The 15,819-nt window shown below is 38.5% G+C and overlaps 1 protein-coding gene across 1 annotated transcript in view; it reads right to left on the bottom strand.

Moving 5' to 3' along the window:
• The window catches only part of SYT14 (synaptotagmin 14), a 96,188-nt gene extending 88,536 nt beyond the window's left edge, over nucleotides 1–7,652 (bottom strand). The window contains exon 1 of the mRNA XM_041715418.2: nucleotides 7,545–7,652. The gene's annotated coding sequence lies outside the window, so the exon portion shown is untranslated. The remainder of the gene's footprint in view (nucleotides 1–7,544) is intronic.
• Nucleotides 7,653–15,819: the final 8,167 nt, after the last annotated feature.

Below are 15,819 nucleotides of genomic sequence, written 5' to 3'. Positions count from 1 at the left end.
CTGTTCCAGTGAAGAATCTTTTCCTGATATCCAACCTAAACCTCCCCTGACACAGCTCCAGGCCATTCCCTCAGGTCCTGTCACCGGGCACCACAGAGCAGAGATCAGTGCCTGCCCCTCCTCTTCCCCCCACCAGGAAGTTGGAACTGCAATGAGATCTCCCCTCAGCCTCCTCCAGGCTGAACAGACCAAGTCACCTCAGCCACTTCTAACTCACAGTTTATGATAAAACCAGCTTGCTTCATTACATTAACTAGCCACATCCATAACTGCACAAAACTGCTTGTGGCAGCTCTAGTGCTGCCTCTACAAATTGTTTTTTCCAAGATTCTTTCCCCTTTCTTTTAAAATATCATGCTGAAACTGTCTTTTGGAGTTAAGTTTAAAGGGATTCTCCCCCTCTATTCCACTCTCATGAGAATACACCTAGAATACCATATCCAGCTCTGGGACCACCAACATAAGAAGGCTCTGGACCTGTTGGAGCAGGTCAAGAGGTGTTGGAGCCTCTGTTGCTACTCCTTCCTCTGTCCCACTGCCACAGGTTCTTCCTCTCCCTTCTATGCCCTTTCCTCAACTCTCTTGCAGTTGTACCAGCCTCTCTTTCCCTGGAGTTCTGTAGTTGTTATCCCACCCAGGAAATTCTTCTTCTACACTCTCTTCCTCACCTCCCAGAAGTGGCAAAAGGATCATCACAGTGAGCAAAGAGGACAGGGTTTTGCAAAGCCCTGCAGCCTTTACCACAAGGATCCAGAAGGACATCTGGGGCAAGCCATGCATGGCTCCTGAAACTAAGAGAGAAAACAGCCAAGCAGAGACCTTATATTATGGATTTTATATTGTAATCTTGTACAGGATGTAGGATGTACATAAAATTCTGTTACTGTGACAGAAAGTCCTGGTAGTGTTTGGAGCTATAAAGAAACACATTACTACTTGCAAACAGGTTTTTCATACATAGGTAGACTGACCAAACATAGGAAAATTTTCACAAGATGGTAAGGAGGAATACCTTTTGTACCAGTATCATCTTTCTGCCAAATGTTTAGTCACCATTCAAATCCTGGAAGCATTAATCCCCTTCAGCCTCACAGCCTTCAGAAATCTTTTGTCATGTAGAAAAATCAATGTGTTTTCTCAAATTTGTTCTCCACCTCAGGAGAAAAAAAAAAAAAAAAAGTTAAAGTGAGGCATTTAAAAGCACAGTCAGCCTGAGCAAAATGGCTGTCTTGAAAAACACAAGTCCCAAATGACAGACATATGTCCTGACCAGAACCAACTGTTAAAAAGATCTTCAAAGAGAAAATGTCAGCAAAGCTTAGTGGCAAATATATTTCTCTCTACCAGCACTGACATTTACCTCAAATACCCTAATGATTTGCTGTTCTTCCTCTTCCTTCCATCCCTTTTCCTCAGCTCTCCTGCTCCTAGCAAGTGTTCAAGCCCCAAAGCTTTCCTTACAGTTTTTGTAGCTGGCCATCTTTCTGATGATATTAGTGTATTGAGTACAGGGATGATAATGCCTGTGGGATCAAGTACATAGGGTTATTATTTTTCTCTGCTCTGTTTTTTATTTCTCCCCCTGCTTTTGGCAGCATCCACAGTATGAAGGAACTACCAGTCAGATTACATTAAATCTTCCCAGGGCAGAGGCATCCACCCATACAGAATCCAACACAAAGTTTTTGAGATGTTTAAGAAGTCATCCAAAATTTTTGGAGAGCCTCACATGTCATGATTATTCCATGATTCATGTATGCAATTACCATAATGGGATGCAGAAATTCATGTCATTGGACAGACTTTTTGAGGGTGAGATATGAACCTATGTTTTTTTGAATTAGTGACACTATGATTGTAATTCTTGGTCCAGGGGTTTGGTTTTCAAAACATTAAAGAAACACATAATTTCCACAAAAGTAATGAAAGCTCAGTTTGGAAAAACAGTTTCAGGACAAACATGATTCCACATCAACAAAGAGACGGTGTGAAATGTATGTGTAAGGAACCAAAACACGACTTTTCAGAGCTATGCTGAATCAAATCTGTTCTATTTGTGCTTAAGTTTCACAAGTACATGTTTAAAATGTCTTGCTTTATTGAAACAGCAGATACTCCTGCCCACCACCATAACAGTCTCATTTTTCCCAATTTTACCAGGAGGGACAAATTTTGAACAAACTTCCAAAATTCAGCTATTTTAGTTTTGTTCCTATGATGTAATTGAGGCTGTGTAAGCTGTAGCTTCATCTGTTCCCTGCACAAAAGGAGTACAGCTGGTCAGTTTGGACATGTCAGAAATTGTCTACTGAATCCAGTGGGCCATTCATTCCGCTGGAAGCATTTACATGTGATCCCACAAGTATGCCCTTTGCAAAATAGCACAGCTGCACACAAACATGACATTGGCTCAACTTCAGACCTTAAGTAAAGTTGATAAATCGTTAATGTACAAACAATTTACAGGTTATCAGGAGTTCCCTGTCAAATGGAAGAACCTATTACGACAACAGATTTGCTGACGGCAATGCAGCTATCTGACTGATAAAGGATAAATTTAATCCCATAAACCCTAAACTTTTTAACAAACTACCTACACAGGAGAAACTTCTCCCACTGCACTGATGAGAAGCCACTTTGGCAATTAAAACCAAAAGCTGCTGGAAATTTTGGCATGAATGCCCTAGGAGGAGAAATACATTAAAGATCCATTTAAGGCCTGATCCTTGCCAGACCTTTTTGGATTTTCTCTTCTATCTTAGCCTTAATAACCTTAGTATTAAAAAATATCTAATTTAAGAGTCTGTGCTTCATGAAAACTTAGAATATAAGTAAATCAGGGCATGTGTGAATGAAAAGACTAACTGAAGTGTTAGAAAACACAGACTATCAGTAATCAGAAGGGTCAAAGACCTAGATTAATAATCTGCTAATTAAGATGTCAGATAAGGTATCTACAATTGTCATGATACAAACAAAGTGAGTTCACAATTGAACAAACAGTGGACGAAAACTTCCATGTAAATTTTCCAGTGGAATGTTGCCATTTCATTCAGCTGTAGGTACTCTACAGAAACACAGCGATTTCACTGAAATGCCATTGGGGAAGGGGTGAAATATCCAAGGTCTTGCATTTCAGATAAAAACTTTTAATCTCAAGACTTTTTCCTTCATATTATATTTTTACATAATATTAAAATGAAGTATCTCGATTTTATCTATATAAAATCTTTCAGTTAGAAAACTCAGTCTTCCGTTGAAATTTTACTTAATGGGGCTTTCCAAAACTGCATGCAGAAAGCTACACCTCCCTCTGTGTTGTGCTACACCTACATCTTCCCTCTCGTTGTGTTTCAATCTGAAAAGGAAACAGATTTTTAAAGAAGGGATCAAAACTCCCACAAAACTGAAATTCTGAGTTTTTGACCAGGAGCCTTAAAAAAGTCCCAGCAAGAAGCACAATGATATGCTGCTCCAGGGTGTTCTCTCCTTGCAGATATTTATAGGAATGCAAAAAAAACTGGTGCAGCAATGTTGAAGTGAAGAGACGAATAGACAAAATCTCTAGCCTGTAATGTTGAAGTGAAAACACAACGTCTGAAACATCTTCAAAAAAGATCTCCAAAGACATTATTACTCTAGCAGATGAAAAGATAGCTAAGAACTATAATACAGTGCTGTGTCCTAATTGATTTGGAATATCAGTTTACAACTTCCCATAAGGATTTTTGGCAGCAATTTTGTGAACACTGCCAATCAGATCTGCAATCAGATTAGTTTCACATGCACAGTGTTCTTTATTAGGACATTAAATACCTGACCTTTCAATATTAAGGTTTGCATTATCAAGATTTCTGGCACTAAATAAATAACCTGTGATGCTTATTTAGCTTCTTATAGTTTTTGAAAGCTATGAAAGACAACCTGAGCCCTCTGGAATTGCAGAGCTACATGTGGTAAGAGCCATACATCAGATACACTCAAGTCTCCACTCCTTGGAAAAGAAACATAAACCTGACTCTTGAAGCAAGTGATTTGGCCAAATAATACTCAATGTGTAATTTAATATTCAAGAATAAATGATTGAGAAACTGGAAAATAGTGTTTCCAGCAGCACCTTCCTTCTGCCAAATTTGGGACTCCACAAGGTCAGATTTCCAACTGGGATACAGTTGGAAAAGGTCTTATAAGCTAAATCAAAATTGAAAGATTTTTGTTCAGATTCACATTGTTAATCCATGGGTAATGCATCTGCTACAGAAATAAAAACCAAAAGCATAAACAAAAATGTGATTTTTGATGCCTATTCATTCTAGTGGATGTTCTGTTAGCCATAAGCCACATGTAAACTTAAGAGCTGGATGAATAACACAATGATTCTTACTGGTGCATTCGTAAAAATCTTAACTGGCTCAAGAAACCAAAGTTAATATTATTCCACTGCCCTTGCACTGCCCTAAAACAAAAAACTCGTGAAGATACAGATAGGACTATTAAATGCAATTCTGAAGAAATGTGCTAATCATTGAGCCCATGTGCTCACGTAAACTACAGAAATGGTAAACCAAAAGTATACACAAAAAGGTCATATGCTAAATTCATGCACAACACATTCAGACATGCCAGCTTTTCCATGAGAAGCTGAACTAATGAAGTGAGTGTCCTGCAGATGTAGCTCTGTACCACTTATCTCCATACCTCCCCAGTGGGACATCTCTAGGTTATTCCCATGTTATCCTCTGCTACATTCCCAGTGTTAACAGGATATCTGCAATTATTCCAGAGCTTTGCACAGGCTGTTTGAATGGCTGAGAAGCTGTCAATGCAAGGTACAAATGCTGAAATGTCACAATTGCTTCATTCTCCTGACCTTTCCTGCAATGAGAGTACTAGTTTCATTGTCTTTCCTCTACACAGAAGTTAGTTTCCCTGAAACTGGAAGGAACCTAAATATTTCTGGTATCTTGATGAACTTGACCAACTGTTCCTAAGCTGAGGCTTCTCTCAGCTTTCCCAGGTAGACACATTTGAGAAAGAGAACATGTTCACATAACCCTAATATGCTTGGGAACTAACAGTAGGAATCTCAAAGCCCAGCAAATGGCCTTCACAACTCCAGCTACACTTAAAAAAAAAAAGCATGCATTTTAATGCAAATTTCCAACAAAAAAACCCTGTGTTCTTGCAAAACAGGTATCACATGTATCTCAACACACAAATGGATGGGGATTAATGTGCTTTCTTACAGAAGAGCTATGTGTACATCTAATTAGAGAAGACATAGTATAAAATAGTAATATGAAAACAGGCACATACATAGTATGAACAGCCAGCCATTCAGAAAGCCACACCTAATTTTTTGATGGAAAAAATCATCTTCATCAAAAAGCCATCAAAGGTAACACCGTGGAACAAAATTAAATTCAATCTCCATTATTCATACTTAAAATATTAAAAAGGGATTGAAAGATATGATCCAGTTCTCCTGAAGGGCTATTTTTAGAAAGAACAAGGTCCTGGATGCTAACAGCCTATTGGCCTGGTTCATGCCAGCATAAAATGAATGACCTTGCTGTCACAGCCTCATCTGATAGAGAGGAGAGGCTGCAAATGGTGTGAACAGAGACTGAACTGCCACAAGCTGTAAAACCACAGCATAGATAGAGGCAGAGTTAAAGCTGTCACAGTGTTGGTTATTAAAACATTTAAATCTCAGATTGCTTGAACGGTACAGAGTTTTCCTGTCAGAGTGTTCTTAAAGCTGGTTGCTCACCAGCTGGAACTGTGAATCCAAGAGTGGGAGAGATTCTCTTCCCTGTGGCCCAGGCAGCTTGGAAAAGTGGTGCATGCATAGGTGGTGGTGTCAGCACAGGGAGTTAATCACGCTCCTAAGGAAGGGGATTCAGATTCATGAGAGATTCATGAGGTGCTTTACAGAGTTAGTTACCCACAGTATGTATGCCAGTCCTGGTTTATTGACTAGCCCTGGCCAAACCTACCCATAGTTGCTGTTCTTGGCTAACCTTGACAAAGCCACTCCTGTTGCCATGAAACAGCTTCCTTCGCTCTCACTCTTCATCTGCCTCTAATTGCCTTTAGTGCACTCTCTGCTTCCGTGCTGGGCTGCTCTGCCCTCCCACCTGTAACCTGGTTTGCTCAAGCTGCCACCCCTGGATTGCACTGAAGTACTTTTGTGTAGCTGCTCTGCATGTAAAGGAGGTGCAACTGATCTCTGTAGAGGAAGACGACAGTGTCTAGCAACAAAAGAAAGTGCTTGACAAACACTGTCCCCTTAGCAACAATAAGGCTGTAGCTGGAGCCAGACCTCTTCAGGTCTCTCTGGAACGAATGGTACCCTTAACCATTCCTGCTGGGAGGCTTGTGCTAAGCATATAATCTGCATTTCATTTCCCTCTAACTGCAGCAACTCGTTTTGTGTATGCTCCTGCACAGCTGAGAACTGAAGCCTGTGGAGTACTCGTTACATCCTTTCCCACTGAACTTAGTCCCCAGGAGCAATATTGTAAAAATATTTTTAAACTAAATAAGGGTTGAAAAGGCAGCATCCATATAATTTCATGTTTCTTTTTAGTAATATAACTTTAGTCTGCCTTTTAATTATTTAAAATATTTCTAAGTCATACAGCAACATATGATCTACTCAGATTTTTGGACTTAGCAGAGCTGTTCTTAATGCTGTTTCTGAACATACATTCTGTTCTTACATTTAAAATAACTACCAGAATATGTCATTCATTCTGATGGCACCACAAATATTCTATTGATGCATTAATTGAAAGAAAATACATTTCTGAATTGAAAGAAAAATTTTTCTAAAAATGCATGAGATCTGCAGAATTATTAAAGTCACTATTAAATGCAGCAACCCATTTAAATGCATTTTTAAATTTACATTTCTATTGCCCTATTAAAAAGATTCCTTCCATATGAAAAAATCAAATTATATGTAAACTGGAAGTATAATGCCAATTTTTAAAAGGTTGCTCTTATATGCAACTACATCAAGATTAAGAATTCTGCAGAAGAGCTATAGAATCACAAAGTTAAAGTATTATGTATATGAAGTACTCAGGCTTATTCTTTTAATAAAAATTACATTTTTAAGGTAATTAATAAAAAGCTACTGAATTAGTTCATTAAAACTATTTTATATTTACTATCTTAAACATGTGCTTTCAAAAATTGCCCAACTTCCAGTCTGGAATTTAGCTGTAATTTAACAGAAACTTTCAGAAAGATTCCTGAAATACAAATACTTATAAATGGAGAACTTCACAGAGGCAGAAATTATTTAAGAAAAAGGAAGAAAACTTGGTAACAAACTTAACGAAAGTTTTTTTGCCATTCAAGTAAGTAAAACAAATTGTTCTAAAGCTGATCATCCTGCGTTCTCCTTCTCTGAGACCCAGCTTCTTTCATTAGAAGAAATAAAGTGATACATATTCCAGTCTAACCTCCTTAATTTCCTTAATTATCCTACTGATACCCCATGGTAATAAAGGATTTGAAAACTTAAAACTCACATTTAAATGAGGAGGTTGTCCATGGAGAAATGTCTTCTGTTCAAGAAGAGCAAATAAGTAAACATGATTCCTCCAGGGCATGATGGCACTAGAGCAGGATTGGTTTCGTAGGGGAAGGATGAGTTGTGTTTGCAGAGTAGAGAACCATATGAAGGGGCAGTAAAGTATTAGTCATATGGCTTTAAAACCTCAATTACTGTTTGGTGTGAGTTTGACTTAGTCATAAACTTACTTCAGCTATCTAAATGTTTTTCCCAAAAAGATGCATCTTAACTTTCCTGCTTTTCAAAAAGCTCGATGTAGACATATTAAAATAAAACTGTTTCATTCCAGATGTGTTAAATGACCATCTAGCATTCACATATTTTCTAAGAGAGGTAGATACACAAGTACATTTGGGAAAAAAATGTAATAGAAAACTCAAAGGATAGGTGAAAAATATTCACAAACTCACCATAAAACTTCAAAAATCTTTCTCCTAAATTCCAAGTTACTGAGCTGGATTTATCATTATAATATTTTTAAAACTGTGAGGCAACAGCTGTCTAGAATGATGTTTTCTAAATTTTTGCCTTCTTTGTCCCTTTCCAATATTAAACTTATTTTTCATTATTTCCAGCTACATGTTACCCGTGTCTGGAACCCCTCCCCTGCTGATCTCAATCGACACAATTACTTTGGCTTGGCAGTTTTTGTTGGCTTCCAAAAATATTTTCAGTCCAAGCAAAAGCTGTACCACCAATTTCTTTGCCAATTCTCCCAAAGTCATTGGTCCTTGTTGATGGCTATCATCTGTGTGCTCCTTTCCCTCTTCTCTACACACATTTTTGCCCTTGGTAGATCATTCTTTGGCTCTGTGTTTCATTTGAACCTGCTCCCAGTATTGTTTCAACCGCAGTCTATGTGACTCTCCAAAAGAGAATAGTCCACTGGAATTATATCACTATAGTTTACGACAAGGATCTGGCCCTCCTTGAAGTTATTTAATGAAATTAATCACTTGTTGCATAATAGAACATTTTAGTCAAAGATAAATAAATTTCCTTTGGTTCTTCATTGTATCAATACACAGAATACTACTGCAAGGTAAGGAAAAAATGTTTCCCTTATTTTAAAGATAAATAACAGTGATGAGCTGTAATCACATTGCTCAATAAAACAGGACCAGAGACCACTCCATGTCTCTGGGGTCAGCTGGAACAGCCTGGATGTCTCCACACTGTGCATGGTCCTGGGCTCTTGTTATTGTCTCATGAACTGCTTCTGCGGTCCTATGACATCATCACTGTATCCACAATTTGTTTTTTCCCTACTCAGATGTCTAAAATAATGTAAGAGCTACATACAGCCCACTAGAGTGTGTATTCATGGCATTTATTGATGTATGGGTAGGTGTTGCATGCCATGGGGCAGGTTATGATGGTACAAGAGGTAGTTAAGGATAAAAAGTCTGCTGGGAATGTCTTGGAGAGCTATACAGGTTACAGGGATATGGTACAGGTTTTTCTGTACCACCCGGTGGCAATTTTAGTGTAACAAATGTCTTACAAGCATTTGATGAGGCTAAGGATCAGTATTCCCTGAAGCAGGGCCCCGTGCTTATTGGGTGGGCTAAGCGTACTATAGTCACTTTGCCCAGCCACTTAATATTGAATGGAGTCAATTTTTCTTCTATTAATTAAAAAGGTACACATTACAAATTGTATTTCAGGGTATAGAAGGCACAATGATGCTGATACCAGGCAGTTCAGAACATGGAAGATGACACCATTGTAAAACAATTTGCCTTTGTTCATTTTCTTTGTGGAAAAGTTGTTTCCATGAGCCATTAGGGAATTTATTTTCAAACAGATGTCACATTCAGCAATGTTTTTTCTGGTGACCAAGTTCCCTTGGGTTAGTGTTTTTGGTTTTTTTACAAAAAGTGTGCTGGTATTTTGTTACATGTGTCTAGCCTAAAGTATGGTTTGAAGCAAGTACTTACTCATTTAGGTGTTAAAGCCGATAAGATTCACAATTCATAAACTGTGAATTAATAAACAAACTGAATTAATGAACTTGCACAGATTCATAGACTTACATTAAATGAACTACTATGCAGGCTGTAAAGAGGCAATGGCATATGAGTTTAGTGGCTTAAACACTTAGCAGTGTTAAGTTAGAGCTCAGTGGCACTGACAAACAGAAATCCAGCATATTCCATCTAGAAGAGCAGTGCCATCATTTAATCCATCCAAATGGCTGCTCCTACTGGACCTTTTCCTTGGCACAGAGTGCAGTTCTCTCAGGTGAGGCAAACATTCTCTCAGGTGAGGCAAACGTGCTCAAGGCCAGACAGCCAGCATTCATGTGGAAGTTTTTTCTGTCATGACAGCACAGCCAACAGAGTTTGGAGCTTACATTCTAACAACATGGTGAGGTATAAACCACTAAATATTCTTCGTTGAGGAAAAGAATATTATGTAGCCAGGGTACCTGATGATTATTGAACTATAAAAGCAGTGAAGGATTCTTGTCTTCTCATCCTCCCTCACTTATCATACATGCCCATTAGGATTATTTCCTCCCATTGTCACCAGCTTTATAAACTTGCCGTGCTTTGTTTTGTCAGTATACTTCAGCTCACTGGAGGCAATGCTGTTGCACCAAATGAGAATTAGGAAACTAATTGTCTTTTGCAATAGTGACACAATAGAGGACAAATGCCCACAACAAAATCACAACATAGCCTCCTGAGACTCACGATTAACTTTTCCTTGGAATGAGAGGAACATGCTGTCTTGTTTCAAAAATAAGAGTGTGCTTGGTTGTGAGCCAGAGCCAGTGATAAATACATTTCTGATTACAGTCAGCAACTTAATTTACAAGCATCTGATTAGAAGGAAAAAAAAAAAACAAACCACCAAAAAACAACCTTCGAAAAAATATGGTGATAAAAACAAGACAACTGTGATCTACACCAACTTGTGTGCTGAGCACAAGGCTGGAGTCATACGACTTGGTGTTCCCACTGCTGCCACTAATCTGCTGTCTGACCATGAGCAAGATACTGGATGTCTCCATTTCAGTTTCTTTGAGCTGGTAATTAGCTATCTATGGGTACACCTTCACCTTAGTGATCAAGGTTTCAACAATGATCATGAATAAAGCATCCTGTTTAGACAGGAAAAGGGTCCAGAATTTTGAGAATAGGTTTATGCTTTCAGCAGTTGAAAGTCCTTAACTGCATTATACCCTGTCTGCAGTATTTATACTGGAGAATTTCAGCAGAATTACATGCCCACGTGATATGATTAAGGTCACAGGAGTAGAGATAAACCAGCTTCATGCAGAATAAGATCCATGCTGTACATGTCCCACTCACAGGCTTTGCCATAAACTATACTGGGCTTCTAAAATTCTACATTTGTTCCAAGCCAGCATATTACAGTTGTATCAGATGAGCCAGATCAAAAAAATGGATATAATTTATCTTCCAAGTTAATGATTAGACATTTATATTTAAAGATAATGTACTGCTCTGTGTCCAAATGAGCAGCAATGTGTGCTTGCTGAACAGAGAGTATGCAATTATGTGCTGATGTTTAGTAGGCAGAGAATAGTCCTGAATGACTCCTGATAAATGCCTCTTTGCATTAAAAAATACACTGAGCTGCAACATCAAAGCTAACTGCTAACCCTCTAAAACTTTGTGCTTCTGGGAAGGAAATAAATATTTGCCATTGCTGCCTGTGAATGACCATACAGCCATTTAACTAATAACTCTAATGGGGTGAGCCTTTCAGAATGGCATTATTTCAGTTGCTACATTTTATCATCTAGTTTTCAATTGACTATACTGTTGTCAAATTTAAAACCTTTGCCCAACATTTTCCATTTTTTGCCTCAGCTTGGAAAGTTTAGACAAAACTTTTGCTGTTTGTGAGAGCGTGCTTAGGGTAAAAGATAATTTCAAATAAGTTTACTCATTGATGCTTAAATTTCTGATGTATTACTTCCTTGAGTCAGTACAGGGATTTGTAATAAGTCAAAGTCTAAATACAACCCATTTTTGTGGTTCCCTGGAAGTCACAGCAACTTTTTTTAGGTGTTCCTTATGCAGCCGATAAGGGAAAATGAAAAATAAAGCTCATGGTTTGTTTTACAATTGTTTGCTGCAACAGTTTTTCATGAGTTATCTTTCCAAATTTCCTCAATTCTAAAACCAATTTTTAAAATGTTATTGGAAAATATTTTTTTTTAATGTTTTGGGTACTAAAGAGACAAGGAGAGAGAGAAAAAAAAAACATGCTTCACTTTCATATGTGCATAAATTAGGATCATAAAGCAAAATAATTCAAAGGATCTGACTTTCAAGCTTTCAGATGAATTATCCCATCTGGCTTACGTTTTGCCCAGAGAAAAGATTCTGCTCTCTGGGGACAGGGAGAGAACAGCACTCAGGAAGCTGTTCAGCAGAGTCTAAGCAGGCTGTGACCTGTGGAGCTGTGTTCTACACTGATCCATGGTGACAACACAAAAGAGTGCGTGGGAAGCAAGAGGAGGCGGATGGTTTGTGAATCCATGCCAGTGCCATTCCACTGGCAAAATCCCCTCCTGGGGAAGGGAAGCTGTTGCAGGAGCTGCTGTGTGCTGGAGGCTGCAGCTGTGTGCATGGAGCACTTATGCTAATTTTGCCCAACCTGGGAAAAGATCGGGGGTGGCTTCATCACCGGCACAGAACTCTGCTGAACACTCTCATTTGTGCTCAGGGCAGTAATTAGAATTAAGCTCTGAAAACTGAATCTATTAATATGAGCGGAGAAATAATCAGTTTCTTTTCTACCACATGATTTGGAGATATCTGAGTTTTTCCACTCTGTTTTAAGGTCCTGTTGCCATAGTAGGCATAGAAGTTCTGAACAATGAGCTGCTTGCTGCTCAAGGAAGGGACTGAGGAGTTGCAGAACAGCGGTTCAAAAAAGGACACAAAGGCAATTACAGAAGCTGCAGAGAAATGAAATAATTTTTCTTTTATCACAATGCTTGCCATTTCTGTTTTCTCACTGGTGGCACAAGAATAAATGCCAAGAAAAGAAATTTAATCTACATTCAAAGAAATTATTTTTAAAAAGACAGATCACACCATATTCTCAATACATGGTGACAGTGTTCTCAAAAGCAAGGACTGCTTCAAATAAAAATAGTCATGGATTAGCCCTACCTACCTCCTGAATTTTGTCTTAAGATCAATATTCTTTAGAACTACTACAGCTTACATTATTTTCATCCAAAAAGGAAAAACCTTCTGTTTTTTATTTACCTGATACTCAGTTCTTTTGGAGGTAAATCATGCACATAACAGGATAGTGCCCCTTTAGATACTGCTTTCTTTTTAATCTTCTGTTACATAGTTTTCTAGAGTTAATTTCTGTGCCTGACAAGCCAAGAGAAATTGCTATTATGGGACCATTTTATAGCTTGGGAAGAGAAAGTTAACAAACTTATAACTTCCAAGTCCTTTCACAGGGAGCCCATTTGCCAAAGAATTACGTAATGCTCCATTTGACTGCAGTGGCTCTTAACAACACATATTTTATAGACTGTAGTGCACTTCTAGGGCCCAGGCCAAAAGATCTTGTTCATCCATTGCCCATTAAAATGTTGAGTCTCTAATAGAAACAGGATAGGATTATTGCTATAAAAGTATGTCAAAATGTACAGAGGTTTGATTCTGGACATATTCCATTTTGTATCACTGTGGGAAAATCTGTTTTGCAAATGCAGGAGGATGAAAATGCCTTTATATTTCTGCCTACACCCACCTCAGCTTACTGCAGCTGATAGAGAGGCTATTGCAGATGCTGAGGTTTTTCATATAATAACAAAAACCTTCTGGATCTCTGGGGTGGGAACTACAGTAACAATTATCACCTTCCAATCTGTGTTCTCGTGAATTGATGCAATGACACATATTTGCATTTCTCTGATAGCAAATAATAGGGCATGCTAATAGCTATTTTAATAGCTTAACAATTATTTAAATTAAGGTTAATCCTAATTACATTTCCTATTAAATCCAGGCAGTGATTTCTCCACCTCCAGTGGAAAGAACTACATGGTGAGGCTTACATGCAAAGAAGGGTCTTTCAAGTTTTCTCATGCCAGTTCCTGGTGGGGAAGACCTGGGGAAGGAAGCTCTGGCTCTTGAGTTCTTGCCTATTTCCCTTGAAAGAAAGAAAGCTGAGTGATCAGAAAGCATCAGGATAGGAATTGTCCTGAAGGAATAATATTCAGCCTTGCTGGCCCTCTTTTGGCCTGAGAACCCACTGGCTGTATCCACCTGACACATCCAATAAAAACCCAGGTTCCAAACTCTGCATAGAAACTGGATGCAGGCAGTTAGCAAGGCTGCAGGAGAGGGAGCACCACTATCTCTTTGCTCTGGAAAAAAGCAGAGGGCAACACCACATCCACATGTGGAGAAGACACCTCAAGGAACATTACCTCCTAAATGGTATGAGGGAACCAACAAACCCAGAGAATCTCTCCTGCTGAGCGCAGGCCAGGGGGATTTGCTGTTCAGACCCCCTTGCTTATTTTTGTTCAGTAAAGAAGAAACAAAACCATATAAGTAACCCCTAATTATCCTTTCATCCCCCCAAAAGATTAAATGATTCCCTCACATTTTCTGGGATGTCAGCCTTTGTTCTTCTTTACCCTCTAATTAGTTTGTTGCTATTGCATGGCTATGGAAGCACACACATAGCCTATCTCTATTATGTAAGCAAAGGTTTTATTTCAGAAACCTTGAGACAGTGAAATCAGAAGCACAACCATTGTTCATTCTCACTACTGACTGATTCAATTTAGCTTTAAATGTGTAATTAATTTTACTACTATGGGAAATTAATTATGTTTTTGTTATAATGATCAGTATTAATCTAATTAGTGACCATGAAAATTCCCAAGCAAAACACTTAATTATATTCGAATTAGGAGGGTAAATATTTTCCTAATGGAAAACTTCCAGTAAAACACTAATGTGCTCAAAGGCTACAAGCCCAAGAAACATGAAGCATTTGTAAAATGCCATCCATAATGAGATTCTGATTGCTAACTCTGCTACACAAGGCAATAGTGTTTGTAATATGATGTTAGAAACATACCCATACATAATGACTAAGCTATGCAACACTTAAATTGATGCTTTTAAGATTCAGTTCACCAGATATAGCAGGGATAATTTTCAATAATCTCTTTCTCTCGCTCCCAGACAGAAGTGGTGCCATGTCCCTCTCCCGGTGGCCAGAGAAAACTGTTCTGGGGACAGGAGAAAAATCCTTCCCTCAACTTCTTGTCCTTCATGTGCAATCTTTTTTCTGCTTATAACCCCTGGGTATCCGCTTCCAGCCCTGCTCCTGCTCATTTCTCTATTTTCCACTCTTCACATTTTCTGTAACATTTTTATGCATAGCATTTTCATAACTCAGGAAAGAGCTCCTGAACCCTGGAAAACACAAGCAAGAGACGCAGCTTGGGTGGGAAATAATGCCACCACCAAACCACAAGGCAACTCTTCTTGCAACTAAAGGACAATCTCTAAGGAAATAGCATTCTCTTCTGTCCTCCAGGAGAGATATGGCCCTCCTAACTTAAGCTGAAGTCTCTTGTAAAGGATTTGCATTACAATGTCCACAGAAACCATCTGAACTCCATCTTTTTTTTATTAAAACAAAAGTTATACCTGGCGATGTTACCCCACACATTCTTTCTTGTAATTAAGGGACACCAAGTAACCAAAATAATAATTTCAGTTCCCCAGGTATCATATAGTTATTCATATCTGACCCTCCTTTCATGTACTATATTACAAAAAGCTTTCTTGTATATACATAACTTGTTGCAAGCACTGCCCCAGATTTAAGCACTTTGTAACACAGGGAACATACTTGTCAATGTGATCCCCTCAGGCCACCTAAAGTCACAATTAAAGTATTTATTTAAGATAAAAGCTTTGTATTGAATTAGAAATTGATCTTCCACTTGACCTGATAGTATTGTTTTATGTATTCATGTACAGGTCTCTTCAGAAACCTCTTCCATTAGTGTGCTGGCCAGAGTGTGTCACTGAATCATTCCTATACATGCAGAAATAATACTTGGAAATAGAATTCCCTGCATTTGTGGAACTCAGGGTGACTGGGACAGGCACCAATTCTCTTGTCATCTCCCAGCTCTTTGTTAAGCAATTTCTCTCACCTACCAACTGTATATAAACAGTGCCAGGAATTTA

The sequence above is a fragment of the Taeniopygia guttata genome, chromosome 3 (assembly GCF_048771995.1).
Source record: "Taeniopygia guttata chromosome 3, bTaeGut7.mat, whole genome shotgun sequence".
NCBI classification, from domain to species: domain Eukaryota; kingdom Metazoa; phylum Chordata; class Aves; order Passeriformes; family Estrildidae; genus Taeniopygia; species Taeniopygia guttata.
The sequence above is the reverse complement of the archived record's forward strand: the minus strand, read 5'-3'. Positions and strand labels throughout refer to the sequence as shown.